The 19,362-nt window shown below is 36.2% G+C and overlaps 1 protein-coding gene across 3 annotated transcripts in view; it reads right to left on the bottom strand.

The window, feature by feature from the left end:
- The window catches only part of KCNH8 (potassium voltage-gated channel subfamily H member 8), a 177,137-nt gene that overhangs the window by 119,926 nt on the left and 37,849 nt on the right, over positions 1-19,362 (bottom strand). The gene's annotated exons all lie outside the window — the stretch shown is intronic.

Here is a 19,362-nt window from a genome sequence, read left to right as displayed (position 1 = left end):
TAACAGTTGAACCTGTTGGCAGCTTGATAGCTCATTCCCATCCTTCTCTGAAATGTTTTTGAGGGCTTTGTACCTAAGAACTTCATCTTCAAGCCATGTCAACAACTCTGACCCTTTACAGCATTTTTCAGTTATCAGGGAGACCCTTTCCAGATAACATATGAACTACTCATACAGGCGGTTTGCCTGTGTGTCCTTATCTTGAAGTGAAAAAAAAAAGTTTTATGGGCAGAATCTGTCTACATTTCACATGGAGGGAGGAAAGACTATTTTTTACCTATTGCTTGTTAAGGAATGTTTATCTTACAGCTTGCTAGCAGGAGCTTAGGAGCAGTCTAGTCCCAAGACAGACACCTCTCATTTTTCAGACTTATGTGCAAGTGAATTCATGTGTATGTATTAAGGGGAAATACCATTAACTAACCCATAATCCCTTGATAAATATTCATAAATTTAAAGAGAAAGAAATGAATTATTTTAATGGAAAACTCAGCTTGCTATACCTAATATCCATAAAGGGATATATTATTTATGACTGGGAAGGGAGGAACAGAATCCATACACTAAAATAGAGGAAAAATAAGTCTGTTTTTCAATCTGAACTGTCACAAGAGTTCTACATTTGTGAAATCCCAAAAACCAGCTATGTTACTCTTTAATTACCTAAGGGATAAAACACTATGTCTTATACTGCTTTCAATATTTTAAAGACAATGGAGGTTTATTAAATGACGAATTTTCTCTCAAGACTTTCCTTCAGTTACCTATATTTTGTACAAATTTAACTAAATTCTTTCAATAAATTGTGTGTTGAAACAGCCTTTTCCCATTTACCAAATAATGTGTTTCTAAAATACATTCTGTGCAGTGCTTGACTTAGCCTGTCATTTTTATTTGCCTAACTGGGGAATAAGTATCATTACCATTCATGCACTAACATGCTGCTGTCCCTGTCAACACCAAACTAAATCCCCACACTGCCAAAAGAATTAAAATCATATGCTTGCTGTGCATAATGAAAGTGTGACAGTGCAAGTCCAGCAGACTATTCATACCAAATACATTTGTAGCTAGCAAATTAATTTACTTCTCTGATTCTTGTTGTTTACGATACAATTATGTGATGCAAAGACTGCTGTGGGGTTTTGTTTTTCTTTTTAATTCTAATTGTTGAGAGTTGTATGAAGCAGAATCTGGAACACCAAAAGGACACAAAACGAGGAGAGGATGTGCAGTAGTGAATGAATGTCATTATGAACAGGAATACACTGGAGCTTACCAAGCATACCATGGTTTTATAAAAAATATAAAGTGGCCAAACTCTATTGTCACTTACACCCAGAATAATTATGGTTGCTTTAATATTCATGGAATAAACCAGTTTACTTATAAATGCCAATCCAGTACTAGCTAGAATAACAGCCAATCTTTCTCTTAATATCAGCAAGTATCTGATAAGGCTTGTAAGCCCAATTTTACTGAACTTTTTGGAGTACAACAGCAAAGCATCAGGAAAATGCAATCAGAATTACATTTGCTGCTCTTCTTGAGCTTGAATTAAAAAAAAAAAAAAAAGAGAGATGCACCTATAACCCCAAACTAAAGGACATATCTAAATAATTTGTCAAAAAATTTCGTGTCATACTAAAAAGGACCAAGGAATATTATGCCAAGTAATTCCATTGTGTCATCCAATTCTTCAGTAACATTTATCAAGTGATTAATATTTACCAACTGCATAAAGAAAATTTTAAAAAAAGCCCAACAAACCCATACCTTAAAATATTTTGGTTAAAAGTTTGTTTAGCTCTGTAATTTATTTTTATAGCTTCAAATCTTTAATATCACTTGCTATTACTTGTGTATGTAAAACATTATAAAATATTTTAAAAAACAAGTATCGAGGGTGAAATTTCTATCATTCAGTCTTCGTTGCGACACAAATAACAAATTCAGCATTTAATTTCATGATCTTCAAGGATAACTAGCTGGATTTTAAAATCTAGAGTAAGAAAATGACATTTTCTTTAGAATAATTTATTAGAAACTTATGGAATGGAAAACAACACATTTGCTTATTTTTGAACTTGCAGTAGGAAAGTTGCAATGAGTGATACAAATCTGTAGGCCAATATATTTTGGTATATGTTTATGTGCAGATTGCAACACTTCCATAATAATGTAGAAGTTGTTGAATTCCATATTATGCTTTCAGCCCTTTGGCTGGAATATTAAGTTATTTTATTGATCAGGTTGGTTGATCAGTAGACAATATTAGATTACTGGTAGATGTTTCTTTTTAATTTTATTTTTAGATAAGAAAATACATCCAAGCAAAATACTTGATCTATTGAAAAAGATGTAAACCTGAGCCTTTGGAGCAACAGAGTAGAGCTGCTGAAAATCTGTGTAAGAAAGAACATATCTGCAGTATTGAGGAATAAATCTGGTGCAGATAGCTCAGTTTGCCAACTGCTCACTGAGATGCAAATTGAGCTCTGGGTGGGAGCCCGAGACAAGAGACAATGAGCTGCCAACTCTTTGCTTAGCAAAGGGAGCAAAGATGGGTGGTACCAACCAGGTGGATGGACTCTGGGAGACACAGCAGGAGAGGACTCAGGAGAAAGAGAGACTTATGTGAGGAGAGACTGCGAGGGGATAGAATCCTTGGGTTTCCTTTGCTGAGGGTCCTCCTTGCAGACATCAGCTGAGGCCGTTTCTGTGTTTCTGTGTCATGAGCAAATGGCTTTAAGGAAAGAGTCATCCGAGCTCTGCTCTGGGAGAGCTGGGGTGGGTCTGGGAGGGAAACCTGGTCTGACTGTGTGAGTGTGGGGTGTGCGGGGAGTCAAACAGGCACCTGTGGGGTCACTGGGGCCACCCACGAGGATGGGGCCTCGGTGACAGCAGTAAAAGTCTCTGAGCTGGGAGTGAAACTGCCAGAGAGTCCAGAGAATGGGCAGAGTGGATGCTTTTTTAACCACTTGACCCTAGGCTTCAGCTCAGAAATTAAGTGGTGTAAGTCTGTGCAAAATAAATCTAAAAAAATTCAAACTGGATATTTGTACATTATCTTTGGATAAAAATTCTTGATTGTTTGTCCAAGCCTGTGAGAGCTGTGTGAAGGATGATTTAAAAGTGCTTCTGCTAAGATGGGAAAAGAAGCCTAAACACAAAATATCCAACATTCACAAGGTTTTCCTTCAGCAGCAAGTCAGCAGAGATGGATGAATATGAGAGAGGTCCCTGGCTAGCTAGCACAATTTAAAAGCAGATCTCTTTCAGTTGTGGTTCTTTTACTTTAAGCTCATTTTCCATGAAGATCAAGTTACTTTTTCACATGAAAGTTTGAAGGAAGACTACTAGGAACTTTCATGCCTGCCTTCATTTCAGAAGTAGAACATACTGGAGAGGATAGGACATTGATCAATGGAAGACTCATGTGGTTTTCAGAAATTTCTGCCAGAAACACAGCATAAAGCCAGAGACAATCAAATAAGACGAACCAGAACCATGACAACTGTACCTTCAATCACAGGCTTAGACAATATTGCCCTCTTTTCATGATGTGATACCCAAAAACTATAACTGGAATAACAGAAATTTAGATCTCATGCCATCTGATACAGAGAATCTTATTCAGCAAACATCCCATGATAGAGATTTAGAATTGAGATAAAGAAAAAGGCTTTATGCAATACTCTTCCTCCTAAATAATGCCCACAATTTATCTGACTGTTTGTAGTGACACTGTGTTACATTAATACTCTGCACTCCTTTCATGAATCCTACTGTCACATCCAGCAAAAAATGACAAAAGGATTTTTGCTTTATTACTCTGGCTATGTCTGCTGTAAACCTCATCATTGTGCTTCCCTGGTTCTTTTCACAGTTCTTTTCAATCAAAGTCCAGAAGTTTTCATGAAGAGAACACCTGACTTCTTTTGCAACTGAGAAAAGCCAACAACCATTCTAATTTTAGATGTCAAATTATTTAAGAATTAAAGAGGGAGAAAAAAATCCTACAAAAGAAAAAATCTTTAGCAATTGAAGAAGCTGCATTAAATAAGCAAGTGACTCACATAGTTACTCTACATCTTGTAGAACAGTCCACAAGTCTTCTAGATGGAAGGATGTACTACACTTAGATTTGATTCCACAGTTTGTACACAGGCAACTTAACAAGGGAAATCTCATTCCAGGTTCATGCAAATTACCGTGACAGAGAACATGACCACATTAAGAGTTAAGATTACTGATTAATTGAATGATTAAAGCACTGCATGAAAACATTTAGCTTTATGTCAGCACATTTAGATGCAAGTGAATTTAATTAGAGCTCAAAATAATTTGCCAGCTCGTGTCCTTTGAATCTGATTGAGACCAAGATGATTTTTATAATGCATACACTTCTAGACATTAAATTTCCTTTTGAAAAATCTCAGTACAGTTGACTGGGTCACTAATGTGAGGTGAAGACTTATCTAGATCTAAATCAGGAAAAAAGCTGATTATACTGGTATTTTCTCTCACTCTTCTCTGAAAATGAATTCCTATTCCAATGAATTTATAGTAGTACAGTGAGAGGCAAAATTATTGCATTATAGAGTACAAGTATGGACTGATGAACAAAAGATCTACAACTGTAACTCACTGTAGCCTTTATAATTGATTTAATTGGCCTACTCATTTCATTACAATAATTCATAAAATTGGGTAACAGCTACAAATTTAGAGTTATGAATCAGTATTTGAAGTACTCAGACCTATGGACTCAGCTAAAGGGGGGAGCTTTCATAGTTCCCACTTGATCTGAACTGACAGGAATAATTAGAGTAAGTAGAAAAGTTCTGAATTCAGCAGCTAAGAAATAAACCTTTCACTTTGTATTTACAAAATAATATTTAGTCTGACAGTGAAAATGCTTTACTGTATACAATATTTATAGCTACAAGAGTTAATCTGCAATGCAGTTCAGCATGGAGATATCTGAGCAAAATTTGGGCATCTGGTTGCTAAATCATTTCCCAGTCTTATTGACAAACACAAGATCATAAGCCACTTTAGAGACTCGGTATTTAACGATCTCCAACCCAGCTTTCTGTGCCATTAGTGCATCAGGTCAATACTGGAATAATGACTGCAGCTTTCTGCATGACCAGTAAAATTACCTACTCCTGTAAGAAAGCAGACCAAAAAGCCAGACTGTATCTGAGAAAAACAAAGTGAGAAACGAAAGCAGTAGCGAACCTCGTGGTAAAATGGGCTTCTGGCATCTTAGCAAGGAAAAAAAATCATTTGTTCCTCCATTAGAAATCTTTGTGCTTGTTCCTATTGCTTTTCCAATCTCAGTATCATTTGAATCTACCTAAACTCTATAATATAAGGCTGAGAAGGACTTTGTTGAAATAGTAGTACTGCTGATTTATCATCACAGAGCACCTTTCAAATAAACAAGCAGTGCAATTGTAAAGGGTGGACTATAGTAAAGGAGAAAAACTTTCAGTGGAGTTGACTTTCAAATTCTTCAAAATTAAGCTCCACTAGCAGAAGCAAATAGCTACATCTTTTCCTCAGAAGGAAATATTAATTAGTCTAAAATAAATCTTTGTTTTTGATTTTATATTTACCTGGAATTACAAACTTACATATATCAGGTGAATCAAGGTTGCAACAAAATATTTCTTTACCCACTCTTAAGCTTTCTGGATATTAACAAAATTTTATTTTTCAGTAAAAAAATATTATATTAATTATATTATATTATATTATATTATATTATATTATATTATATTATATTATATTATATTATATTTTATGAACTTTATTTGTGTTATTGATTGTGTGGTGATTGCCAGTGCACAATGCAGATGTAACTAAAAAGCTATATTGCAGCTGTCAAATATTTACATGCCAGTTTTATAGGCATTGAAGTGTGGCAAGTAAAACAGCACATGGCACTGGGAAAAAAATCAGAGAAATGAAGATATTAGCAATCAAGAGACACTGCAACTCACGAGTCACCAATATGTTGTGACAATGTGCAGTATCATCCAGAATTTACTTGCTGGGTGCTTGTTTTTCTCACAGAACTGAACCCTATATCCCTCATGAGGGAGTTCAGCTGCTGTTCAGTGCATTTTGTGAGTGCCCACTGCACAGCAGGGTGCACAGGTTCACATTTCCAAGGGAATCTTGTTTTCTAATTTCTCCAATAAAATACACTGAAATTTTAAGTTCATCCACTGTCGGAACTCAGAATGTCCCACAGACATTCTCGGATGTTCCAGACCCAGGTCAAAAGCATCTGAGACCCTGGCATGCAGCCAGAAACCCCTGTGGCTTTGAATCTGACCCATGGAACAGTTTACCAACTTTGCAGGAAGAACAAGAAGTCACAAAAGTTTAGATATTGTAGTAGAAGTAGTCACGAAGTAAAGGGTAGGATTTCTGAGTGCTGTACAGGGGGGTTTTAAGCCTTGTACGCAGGGGTCCAAGTTTTGTACTTGGGGGTCAGGAGTTCTAAGATGGAGGGACTTGGGTGTGCCCTGTCCTCTTTCTTTCTCCTTCCTAGCCTCCATGTCTTTGGTGGTGTTGGCACTCACAGATTGGTTTAGAGTAGAAAGTCACCATTCAATATAGATAGTAGGCATTGGAGAAAAAGCATAAACATGTAGTACGTAATATATGATATAAAAGATAGCACCAGCCCCCTGGGAGGGCAGAGTGCCTTTGTCTGAGCTGCTGAACGGGCCACAGCAGTTCAGGGAGAAGAATCTTGTAGATAACCAACAATAAACAACCTTGAGAACAGACAACAGAAGACTACTGAGTCTTTCTTCGAAGGCACGGGTTGGAGGAGGGACTTTTCCATCTTTCGGGGTCATCCCAATCCGGGGGTGAAACCCCACATTTGTTTAGCCTAACTATATTCGATTTGCTCTTTGTTTTTTTCCCCAACTGTTCCATTGATTTAAGATTCACCTGGAATTTAGAAATGGAATTGCTATAAGTCAAATTATCACATAGGGTTCTCATGAGCTCAAATCATACAGCCCAATGATTTAAGAGCCTGAGACCATGACTTGCTTTCAAGTGTTCAAACGAGAAAAAGGTTTAAGAAAACACTCTTCCTGAATAGAAATATTTTCAAAGACAAGGGCCACATCATCAACAAATATTTATTAATGTGATCCTGCTGTAGCTTCCTTTGTCTCTTGTCTGAAGTAGAAATAAAAGAAGGAGTTAAAAGCCGTTTTGTTTACTGCTGTATTAAGCACTATGCCATCTACTCACAACTGGTGCTCGGTTTACAGGCATACTAAATTTTCACCATTTCATAATATTTTGTGGGTTTAGTATCCTAGACTTGCCTTTACTACACACATGCCTGATGAACCTATTTATAATGCCATTGCAGTGAATAACCCTTAGAATACTTGCACTCAATGTATGCACTCCTACTGATAGTGCAATATATGAGCAGCCACATGTTACAGATTCTGCTGAGAGAGCTAGTGTAAGAATACAGGGGAAAAGATTTACCAGGCTTTATTCTTGCACAACTGAGAGGAAGAACATAAGCTAGACCTTTTGTAGCCAGTGAGAAATGGCTTTGAAAGATCATGTTCCTGGCTCTTTGAAATCTAATGCTCCTTTCTTCTTATTAGACTGTGTTAATTGTGGAATGGTAGCACAGGGGCTTGGGAAGTATCTTGATACCATCTATACTGGAAACAAGGAGCTAAGTGTCTTTATAATGTGATGATGTGGAGTTCAAGGAAATTTTCATCTTAGCACTTGAAGTGGATATGGTCTGGAAGACTCAAAGAATCTGGAACTTTTTGCAGTAAAGGACCACATATAAGAACACGCAGTGATATTGCCAGGGATTTGAAACTAGTTTGAGATTTCATGGAAATTCGTTTCCCCTTTAAAGTGACCATTTAAAAAAAAGTGTGGCTTCTATAAATTCTATATAAAAGAATGTTATCAGTAAGGACATAAAACAAATATTTTCTACAGAAATATAAAAAGATCTTAGTGCAAAGAGAGTGGAAAATCTTTATGGTCCTTCCACTTGCTTCTACCATGTGTGGCCAGAAGGTGTTTACTGTCCACATGCTGAGCAAAGGGGACTTTCAGCCACCATTCCCAAGAATGAAGGAGGAGAAATTCCACTTGAAGACCTGGAACTGATCATAGAAGAAACAGACCAAGCTGTCCCCTGTGGAGAGACTCCAGTGAGTCATGAATCATAACCATACTAATTCTCCTCTGGTGACAGTGGGGAATTTTATACCAAGGTTCCTCACCTGAACAAAATTATGTAGCCTCAGAACAAAACCCAGACCCACATCTGTTTTTTAAATTGAAGGCAGAAGGGACAGTGGTCATCCTTCCTCAGCACCATCTGCCTAATGAAGCACTTGGGCTTCCCAGAGGGTGATGCAGGATCCTCAGTTTTGCATATGACTTTCATTTTCACAGGCAAGATACCTAAATGACAATGTCAAAACCACTATCTATTCAGATCCCACATGTTGCTATTATATTCTCTGAATAAGAAACTTTTTTCCATTTTATACAAGTGCTACACTAACTTGAAGTTGTTACTCAGAGGCTCAAAGCTGATTTTCATGTATACTAGCCCTTATACATAAATTCTGGGCTTTTCACTGTCACTTTTAGAATCCCCTATGACTCCCATGAGAATTTAATGACAGCTAGTGGTGAGTTTTACTTATTGATTTTCCCTTATAAATATTGTACTTCAATATTAAGGTGTCAGAACTTTAGGAGTAACCGGTTTGAACCTTCGTAGTTTATATGCTCATCTCTCAATCCCTGAAATTAAAGGATAATCTTGAGTTAATTTTAATGGGGAGAAAAAGCAGACTCCCTTGTGCTCTATTCCAGTGAAATGAGTTCTCTGGAAACAACAAGGATTTCTGCACACAGTTTTCTCAGAGTAGGAACACTAATCTGAAATAATGCTGTGGAAAAGAAAGCCTTTATCAAAAATGCTCTTCTGAAAAACTGACACAAATCATATTAAAAAGTTGTTCATAAAATAATGAACAGTGTCCAGGAAATGCCATTTCCAGAGGGGAGAGTTGTATACTGCACTGTCTGCCATAATGAAGAATTACACAGTATATCCCAAACTCATCCTTTCTGAATAAAAATATCCTAAGAATTTCAATACAGGGATCACTGATATTGTCTTGAGCAAGATCTGTAAAAAACCAAAACTTTGAGGGTGGAAAATGATGAGACAGAGGTTACAGGTGAGAAAGTAATTAAGTTATCATAGTCAAAGGAAAACTAATCATCTTATGGTGGATTTTTCAAGTAAGAATGATCTCATAAAAAATCCAGGGGAAAATGCTAAAAATACGTGGAAGGAGGAGTTTTGTTGTAAAATAAATAATTAGAATAACCTTAATGGAAAAGCAGATGTATGAAATAGACATGGGCTATTATTTCTTATAATAAAGTTTCTATGGGCCTCCTAAAGGACTGGCATAGTTCATATCAGGAGTACCTGAGCTTGGACCTCCTGGTTTATGCAAGATATACAAATAATTATGGAAGAAGCTGCTTGGGGAACCAGAAAGGCTTGACGTGAACACTGCCATAAGATGGTCTTCTGGAGAAAAATCCAGATTTTGGATGAAGAAATGAATATGATCTGAAGATACAAAACATCTGGTGCTTCTTTGCAATAAAGAAGCACATATATAAATACACAGTGGAATTGTCAAGGTTTTGATTACCTTTGAAGGAAAAAAAAACCAACTTTGGACTAAGTATTGTCTCAATGAAAGAAATCAGATACAGGAAGAGATTGCTATAAAGAAATCCACTGAACTGAACCCCTAAGGACTTAAACAGTGCAGATAAGTGAAGAAATACACCAAAATAATGACAGGACTGAAGATAGTTACCCAAATCTAGACCCTTTTGTGTCAGCTTGCTTCGTTCTATTTCTAGTCCTTTTATACATGAAATAAAGAGACTAAGTATCACAGAACCAGCTTTGGCATTTCTAAAGCAAAAGTTTTGTTCTGCCACGGAACAAAACCAATACCCCTTCCCACCTCTTTTCCCCAAAGTGCTACCTAAACATAAAAAACCCCAAACCTTATTTCAGAAAGAGACTCTCAGGAGAACCATAGGCCAATGTTCAATAATTAATGCAAGTCCCAAACCTCAAAAAATCCCAGGAAAATATTACCTATTAACTGTACTGCAGTGAATCAGTATCATTAGGGAACCAGGTAATATTTCTGAGAATTCTATCAGTCAGAACATACAAATTCCACTAGAGTTTTTAATTAAATTCTTCTAACAGGTCCAAAATGTTTTAAAGTAAAAAAAAACCCAGTTGCTGGTGCTATACTTGCTAGACATAAGCAGCACAACTTTTTTGTTCCACAGGAAAAAGGTATAAGAATGCTGCAGTCTAATTCCAGTGTTGTTATGGGAGATAGTTTGAAGTCTTGCTTAGTTTTTCTGGAGCCCGATCTGAAGAAAGTGATGAAAAGTATCTTTACAAATGGCAGCAGGTACTTGTATCTGGTTGCAAAGTTTTCATGCTAGAGAGATTAATCTTTTTCATTCTGAGAGTTTGGAAATAATTTGTAGAAAGCCAGATATAAATATCTTTATCTCATCAAGTAAAAGCGGCACTGAGAAAACAGAAAAAAAAAACTAAAAATACAGAAATAAGGTTCCATAAATTACACTTACTGAAAACACCGAAAGTAGAAGAAAGCTATAAATTACAACATGATTATACTGCCGCATTTCCTATGCAATCTGATGCTATAAATGTGGAAATTCATTGCGACTCTAAATACTGTTTTGAAAGTAAAAAAAATAGTTCGGAGATTCAAAATCAGTTGGAGAATTTAACCAACAGCATCATAAACACCAACAAAAATGCTATTTGCAAAACAGGTGGCCAAACCACCGAAGCAGTATAAAACCTTTCCTTTACCCTACTCATCCTCAGTATTGGGGTCAGGAGGTTCAACTCCACTGGAACAGTTGGAAGCGATATCTTCAAGGCATTACTCAGAATAAAGACTTTTATTTATCATATATGGAGAGTGTGGTGACCAAAATCCTCCAGGTGTTAAAGCATCTTAAAGCACGGGAAGTGGGTAACATCAATGTCAAGCCAGGAGAGAAATCAGAACACTTCTGTACTACATTTACTCAGCCAGGCTCTAAATCTTGAGTAAATGCACCTGACTGTACCCATGTCTTCCCTTCTTGTAAATAAAGGTCAAAAAACATCTGTAGGTGAGATACTGTAGAACTAATGTCTTAATTTGAAATTGGTCTGAGAAAATAGAAAAAAGGTACATTTTTTGGCTGCTGGTTTTGGCAGTTTTCTATTTATACTAATTGAATAAGGTACATGAAGTAGGAGACTGAACTTGTGGATTGTATTGTGATGTAGAAAAATTATTCCATTTCAGACCATTCCATATCTGTAAATAAAAATAAACAGGGTAATTATGCACACTGTGCAAAGTAGCATAAATTAACTTTCTTAAGTTACAACAGCAATAATGAAAACTCTGGGCAAAACTTCACAAAACCTACAACTCTTGGTCCAAAATAACAAAAAAAAAAGGTATGAAACATGACCTTTAAACTCAAATAACCTCACACAAGCATAAAAAACATGACGCGGTGGATTTGCATCAGAAATAAGAACAAATGTTTTGTGGTATCGTTGATACCCTGGCCTTGGCAATACTATGGCTTTGTAACCTCTACCTGCATTATTGAGGCAGAGAGAGGTTACAAAGCATTATTTTCAGCCTCTTTAGTATTATTTTACCTTTATTCTCCACATACTGAAGTTTTTATATCACACTTCTCCTAGCCTTGCTCCTGCAAGGCTGAATAGTGATGGCCTCTCACAGTAAGCACCAAACACTGGTTTAAGAATGACCCTCCATTCCCACTGCCTCCTTATCTCACTTCAATATCAGTTTATCAGACAGAACTGAAACACCATGCACATGCAAGTAATTAACACTGACCTTTGTATCAATAAATGTTAACCTGTAAAATGTGTATACACAAACTTAACAAGTAATAAATACACATCACTGCTGGCTAATTCATCAATCGGCACTAATGCCTCATTTAATGATAACAACCAGTGGTGGAGAGAGGGAGGGATGGTTAAACAAGGTTCTGATAAAAGTGGGTAACAATAGAGAAAAACCAGGTGAAAAATCATCTACCTTACTGTCAACCACTGCACTAGAGAAATGCCCGGAACTCTTCAATGAATATTGTCACCGCTTTCCAAGGTGGCTACTGAATGGTTTTCCTTTTCCCCTTTTCCCATTGCACTCCCTGCCCTTCGTCAGTGTTAGTAACTACTTGCACTTGGTTAGATGCTTATGTTCTAGGGCGCTTTATGAGTATATCCACACAAAAATTTAAAAAGTCCTCTAAGCTGCTTTAATCATGGGCCAAAATTTTAATCAAGATACATTGAAGAAGTGAACAGAGAGAGGAAAAAAGTAGAAATAGGGGAAAAAAATGATTAAAAAATGGGGATGAAATCAGGAAAGTTGTTAGTGACATAATTGGCTTGCCAGTTCCAGAGGACACTGTGGGATACAAATCTGCGCAGGTCAGATTGTTAACCTCTTGGCTTCACTTCCTCATTCCATTTCATTAAAGATATTTCAAAGACAAAAGCGCATAAACAGTGACTTTCAGATATAATTAAGATATGCTTATAATTGAAGCCATCATAAGAGGTATTTTTTTACAATAATACCTTGAAGTTTATTTTTCGCTATATAAAAATACGTGATTGAATAGAATCCTTCAAATTTAATTGGAATACTGTCATAGGATTAAGTTTTGGGCCTGTCCCAGAGCAGTGCTTCCCTATGTTTCTAGCCCACAACTAATTGACTATATTTCAAAGGGTTCTTCAGAAGCAGGAAGTCTATAATGTATTTCTCTGGAAGTACTACAAACTAGCTTTTACTTAACATTTAAATTTGCTTTTAAAAATACCTTGTCCACATAATCTCTACATAGTAAGAGTATGACTTAAAAAAATTATTCAAACACATCCATATATTTTAAACTAAGACTAAAATGAAATAAAAATTTAATCAAAGTTTCAAGTAAGTGAATTTTTATTATGAAAAATGGCTTTTTAAAAAATAAGAAGAAACCAAAGGTAATAAGATAATAAGGATAAGCTCTTTTTTCACCATTTCATGCACCATGGTAATGAAAATATAAAACAGCACACAGAGGAAAAAATCAATTAAGAAAAGAAATAAAGAAAACCATTTCCCAAAGCTTTTGTTCTTCTCAGGATATAGCCCCAATAATGCATTAACCAACATTTTTGCAGCATGTAAGTAGAGTAAATAGGCTTGGAGCTCTGGAAATAGTGCACTGGAGATATTTCAGTAAAGGATTTTCAGTTTGGTGTTTTATCCCCACATTTTAATGAAAAAGCAAATTGGTAATATATAAATGGCATTTGGAGGACCAAATTCCATGACACAGACACTAAATTTCATTCTCCAGAGGCACTGTCAGCAGTTTATTTCAGTTGTAGAAGTCATCCAGGCCCTCTGTTTTAAACAATGGTCAAACTTGTTTCTCATCTCTTTATCCACCTGTTCTGGCCTCCACTGCCACTGCAATTCCCAGAACTATCACTATTTCCTATTTCTTTGGGTGGTCTGAATCCCTAGGAAAGGGGCTTTATGTTGATTTTTATGTTATCTGTCTCTGACTGGATTCAGGAGACAGGAAATAACAAGAGTGGGACAGAAATAGCATTTGCCTCAAACTTGAATTAAGGAAGAATCTGTGACTCTCACATTCTTGATCTTCAATCTATGGTACTAAAAGGTTATAACACAAAGGTTAGTCACGTGGACCTTTGCCTTTGCAGCATTTAACAACTAATCTCCTTCCTGAACAGCTTTCTCTTCCATTTTGGCTTTCCCAGAGAAGAATGAATAGCCTCATTCAGAGTTTGAGTCCCTGGATCTTATGCCAGCCCTCAAGGGATACAACTAAACCAGATTATTCCATCAGCTATATGCCCACAGTAGAAAAGAGAGTAACCTAACAATCTTTTGTACATATTTCATCTTCCACAAGAAGTGAAGGAAATCGTAAAATCTACGTTTAACATTTTCCTTTGTAAAAAGAGGCAATGTCAAGGATTTCACTTTACAAGTAGATACCATGTTACAACATTTTCAATTAATTCCAGTGACATTCACATTTTTCAATATATTTTTATGCAATTATTGGAATATTTAATTTCTGATTATTAGTTTCTCCATGTCTTACTGACATGTCAGACATTTTCAGGTGCTGTTTTTATTATGCTGAAGAAGTGAGAGCTGATGGTAATTGACACAGTCCTATTCAGCTGTTGAAACTAAACAGTAAGTTTTCCCTTTCTGTAACTCAAACCAAACTAGAAGAGACAAATGGCTCACTTATTTCATTTCACTTACAAACCCAGTACGAGTTTTTTCTTAAAAAAAACAGAGAAAAATTAAAATCCATATCTAGCCAAACACTTCTGTTGCTACATGGACATGTAAGCAAGATTTTATTGATCATGACATCCTATTTTTGTAACTGAGGTGTTTCATTTCCAAAAGGATTTTTTCTCTGCAAAGTCACATAAACAGAGACCACATTCATAACAACATTAATATGCAATCTATAAAACTTTTCAGGAACATGATAATTCACAAGAAGCCTGTTTCTCAGCTGTGAGACAAATGTGCCCCATTGATGTTCCACAGCATTCAGCACCCCATCTCAGAATGCACAGAATGCAGAATTACTGATGGTTGACTGGCACCATCGGTGATGCTTTCACCAAAACAATGTTTGTTTTGACAGGAAAATGAGGTGCATGCAAGCTCTCTGCTTTGCATTTGTGTTTCCTGGAGTTGATGTCAAATTTCAGGTATATTTGCAAGGGAAAAAAAAAATCCTAAGGAGGCCTTTCACAATAGAGTTATAACAAGTGAGTTATAGACCTTCCTTAACTATCAGCTGTGAAACAAAAATTTGGGTTTCTTTAATGGGATGTATAATGATAGAATCATAGAATTGTTTAGATTGGAACACAGTCCAGGATCATCAGGTATATGGATATGCAGCTCCTAGCCCCTGACTTTGTAAGTGCAGTCCACTATGAAAAGAGCATCTTCCTAATTCCTTTCCTTATGCCATGGTACTTAAAATCCTCTTTTTTCTCTGTTTTAGTTTTCCTTACATGCTCCCCTCATGATTCCCCCAGTTCCTCCCTTTCTTTCTGAGGTCCTTATGTCAAGGTGAGTAAGCCAAGTCAAACTTCTCAGGTGCTGAGAGCCAAACAAATGGGTCGGAATATTTTTTGTGGCTTCTGATTGTTTCTTCTGCAGGCCAGTTGCACAAACTTAATATTTTTAAATTCATCCAACAAGTTCCCAAGATTACTTTCTGGGGAAAGAGAACAGACAGAGAATAATAGGGCACACAGCTCATTTTCTTGGAATTAAGGCAAAGAGAAGTATTTTCTTTATGATATTGATTTTAATACTCTGAATTGTAAGATGATGCAACGATATTATATAATGAAAATTATGAAAGTGAAAATCTCTAAACAAATCTTTTTCTTGATACAGATTTAGATAAATTCAGATTAAGTAAAGTCATTGATAAAGAGTATGCTTACTTTTGTTTGGAATTGCTAAAATACACTGGTTTTGCTCATCCCAAGGTGTTAGCTTTAGGTCACTGCCATACCATGTTTTCCAAAGTATAAAGGTCCAGTGTATAGACTTTTATAATTTTACTGGGCAGAAGAGCCCAGATAAAATATGACTCTCTGATTTCAGTCACTGGGCTTTTTAGCCAGTGATTTTTGGCCAAAAACAATCCCACTGGTTTTTGTAGTTGTTGTTTGGTTTTGGTTTCACATTTTTTGTTGTTTGGTTGATTTTGGGTTTTGGGTGGTATTTCTTTTTTGTTTTTTTGGGTTTGGTTTTTTTGTTGGTTTTTTTTTTTTTTTTTTGGTGTGGTTTTTTTTGTTTGTTTTTTTTTTGTTTTTTTGTTTATTTTTTAATTAAGAGGTTTTGAACCTAATTCTTCCTTTGGGTTGTTAAACTGTTCAAAATTAAATACAATTGATCATAGTTCAAAGACATCATATCCATAACTAAAAAGCAGTAGCCAGAATAGAAACTCTCCAGCTTGTTATTGACTGGATATGTAAATTGTAGTTACAATTCTTCATCAGATTCTTACAGGAGATGTGAGAGCACTGAAGTTCCCTTTATTTCACATTATTATTATTTCTCCTTCATTTTTTTCTTTTTCTTTACTTTGATTCCAAATGTATGCCAAAGCTGTCTCATATAATCTTGTTTTTCTGCCACAATATACATTAAAAAAGGTTATTCTTGTAAATGTGATATTAGCAACTCAAGGTTAAATTCTATACTTTTGCTTCCTATCTTTATTCTCCATTTAATAGATTCTGAATCTGTCTGAAAATGCTCAGCTGAACGGATCCTGACAAAATCTTGTTCAAGTACAACCTCTTTGGTTTCTCTTCTTGTCTCTTTGGAGTCATGAGTGTGCAGACCAAAATCATGTTATCAAAAAAAGAGTAAAGCAAATCTGCTGATGACACCAAGCTGTGCAGTCGGCATGGGGGATGTCATCCAGAGAGAGCAGGACTGGCTCAGTGGGCCCTGGGAATCACATGAGGTTTGACAGGACCAAGAGCAAGGCACTGCACCTGGGTCAGGATGACACTCAGTACCAACACAGGCTGGGCCATGAACAGATTGAGAGCAGCTCTGTCCAGAAGGACTTGGGCTGCTGCTGGATGAGAGGACATGACTCAGGAGGGTGCACTTAGAGCCCAGAAAACCAATTGCATCCTGGGCCAGCAGGGCTAGGCAGGTGATTCTCCCTCTCTGCTCCGGTGAGACCCCACCCAGAGCACTGCATCCAACTCTGGGGTTCCCAGCACAGAAAGGACATCAACATGTTGAAGAAGGCTACCAAGGTGATTAGAAGGACAGAACATCTCTCCTATAAGTAAAGGCTGAAAAAATTGGAATTGTTCAACCTAGAAAAAGAAGGATACAAGATGACATAATTGTGGCCTTCCAGTACTGGTAGCACGCCCACAGAAAGATGGAGAGAAACTTTTTACAAGGGCATGTAGTGACAGGACAAATGGGACTGGGTCCAAACTGGAAGAATATAGGTTTCCATTAGACATTAGAAAGAAATTATTTACTATGGAGATGGTGAGATACTGGAACAGATTGCTAAGAGAAGTTGTAGATGCCTCATCCCTGGATGTGCTTCAAGACCGGGTTAGATGGGACTCTGAGAACCTGATCTAATGAAAGGAGACTCTGCTCATGGCGAAGGGGTTAAAACTAAATGAACTTTAAGGTCCCATCCAACCCAAGCCATACTATGATCCTATGATTCCATGGTTCTGTGTACTACTTGAAATATAGTTTACTACTTAATATAAAGGTAAGAAGCAAGGTAGGAGGGGAGAACCAAACATAAATCCTTTCCTGATAAGCACCATGATTTCCTCTCCTTGATTCCCTAAAAAAAGCAGTTTATATTGAGAAGGAATTAATGCCATTTTTATCTATATATGTTTTTTCCCACATTCAAATCTTCGTCTTTAGAGATACATATATTTAAAATCACAGTCTCCATGTTCTCAGTTACTCTGGTACATCTCCAGGGCAACTCATTTAACAGTAATAAATTTATCTTATTCTAGAAGAGATGGAAATCTGGAAGTTTGGGTTAAGTTTTAGCACTTTTCAAAGACATTTCATTTGAATCCAGCACTTTTACCCTGGCAGCTGGCAAATTAGATTCTGATTTCAATAATATTCATTTGCATTTTGTACAAAATATTTTCTCTGCATACTGAAGGAGAGACAATGATTTTAGGATCACAATCTAGCAATTAACCAATTTTATTGAATTGCAATATTGTTATAAAAGAGAACCAGTGAAACAGCAACTAAGGCAATAATCATTTTAGGTTGCTGTTTTACTGTCAATAAATAGAATTTGTTTCTAAACTTCCACATTCTCTCTTTAATAAACTGTTTCATTCCACTTTACAACAGATGTTACATTATTTATTCTCCTGCTATTTTTAGCTTGATGTTGTTTCATTTTTAAAATTCTTTCTCCCTGCAAAACAAGGGTGCCAAACAGCATTCAGCTGTCAATCTGAAAATATGTGACAAGCTTGAAACATGTATTGATAGGTTTTTCATCTTGATCTGTTAAAGACAGAAATTAAAATAGTATCAAAAGGACTAATTGCTTGATAAGTTAATATACTTAGAATATTTATAAACTATGAAAGAAAAGTAACATCAATGGCATCTCTCTAAAAGTGTGTTAATAGACTGTTCAAAAGATTTTTCATAGAAAAGACATTCCAAAGATATTAAAAGTGTTATGCAAATTTTGAAATTTAATTTATAATATGATTTTTCCAATCATTAATGCACAGAGCATTATGATAAGTTTAGAATGGAGTTTTTGTGTCTTCTGAGATCTCCTCTGCAATTGCATACTGAATATCTACTCCATCCAATCCCTTAAAAATCCTCATTTTTTTCTCTATAAGATCTATAACAAATTCAGTGCTTTCCCTGACACCAGATCAGAAGTTAATTCATTCATGTCAAAACTCTGCAATATTGCATCTATCTGCAAATCACTAACAGCAGAAATACGAAGAGATTTCAGACAGCAAAACCATACCTTTATTACTACTTTTAAAAGAAAAGAGAACTTTTGATGGATTTTGTTATGTGACCTGCCTCTGCATGGAACTGCTGTCTGGGCTGATCCTGCTTCAGCATACAGGGCCTGCTGGAGGAAACTGTTGTTTAGCACTCGTTCTACAAGTCTGATTATTATTTTGCAATCTTAGCAACTGATCTTTCACCAGAAGCAAAACAAAACCGAATAAATGTGAAATTCAAAACCAATCAAAACACAGAAACAGTTACAGTAGACTTGTTCATGAGAATCAGTGCCCAGACTGAATTATATAAAAATGGGTTTCAGTCTTCCCCAAAAAAACCCATTGGATTGCCATGAATTATTATACTGGGGACAGGGATAGTTCTGGGTTTTTTGTCACATGGGATAGATTTTATACTTCTTGTTTCTCTCTCATATTTATTTTACTCCTCTGATTTCTAGTATTTCCCCTTTCGCCTGTCTAATTTTTCTCATTTATGTTTTTCTGACTAATTTCTCTAGCTC

Source organism: Motacilla alba, chromosome 2 (genome assembly GCF_015832195.1).
Source record: "Motacilla alba alba isolate MOTALB_02 chromosome 2, Motacilla_alba_V1.0_pri, whole genome shotgun sequence".
Taxonomy (NCBI): Eukaryota; Metazoa; Chordata; class Aves; order Passeriformes; family Motacillidae; genus Motacilla; species Motacilla alba.
This window is presented reverse-complemented; position numbering and strand designations above follow the sequence as displayed.